Source organism: Diachasma alloeum, unplaced genomic scaffold (assembly GCF_001412515.2).
Source record: "Diachasma alloeum isolate Michigan unplaced genomic scaffold, Dall2.0 Dall_scaffold_00692, whole genome shotgun sequence".
NCBI classification, from domain to species: Eukaryota; Metazoa; Arthropoda; class Insecta; order Hymenoptera; family Braconidae; genus Diachasma; species Diachasma alloeum.
The window spans coordinates 60,121-61,047 of NW_021680824.1; positions in this window are offsets into that span (position 1 = coordinate 60,121).

Below are 927 nucleotides of genomic sequence, written 5' to 3' on the forward strand. Positions count from 1 at the left end.
TCGCCCGCTAATTAAAAAATCGTCTCTTTCCTCCTAATTAATATTAAGGAATGAAAATAATGCTATTCGATGGAGAATTAAATTCCCCATCCATCAACCCCCGTTTCATCTCTTAATCTCTGTAATAAAAAAATAAAAACTGCGACGAAAGTCGCGGCGCTATGAAAAACCTAATGGTTTCTCGGCGCAGTGACTCCCGACAACTCGCCCGCTAATTCAAAAATCGTATCTCTGCTCCTAATTAACATTAAGGAATGAAACCAATGCCGGGTTCGATTCCCGGCTGGGTGAAGCAGAAATTTTTTTGTTTCATCTCTTAATCTCTGTAATAAAAAAATAAAAACTGCGACGAAAGTCGCGGCGCTATGAAAAACCTAATGGTTTCTCGGCGCAGTGACTCCCGACAACTCGCCCGCTAATTAAAAAATCGTATCTCTGCTCCTAATTAACATTAAGGAATGAAACCAATGCTGTTCGATGGAGAATTACATTCCGCACCCAAAAACTCCCGTTGCATCCCTTAATCTCTCTAATGGAAAAATTATATCTGCGACGAAACTCGCGGCGCTATGAAAAACTCAATGGTTTCTCGTCGCAGAGCGCTTCCCCATTAATTCGCCCGCTAATTAAAAAATCGTCTCCCCCCTCCTGATTAACATTAAGGAATGGAGGGGGGTTGAAGGATGGGGAATTTAATTCTCCATCAGACAGCATTGGTTTCATTCCTTAATCTCTGTAATAAAAAAATAAAAACTGCGACGAAAGTCGCGGCGCTATGAAAATCTCAATGGTTTCTCGTCGCAGAGCGCTTCCCCATTAATTCGCCCGCTAATTAAAAAATCGTATTTCTGCTCCTAATTAACATTAAGGAATGAAACCAATGCTGTCTGATGGAGAATTAAATTCCACATCCTTCAACCCCCCTCT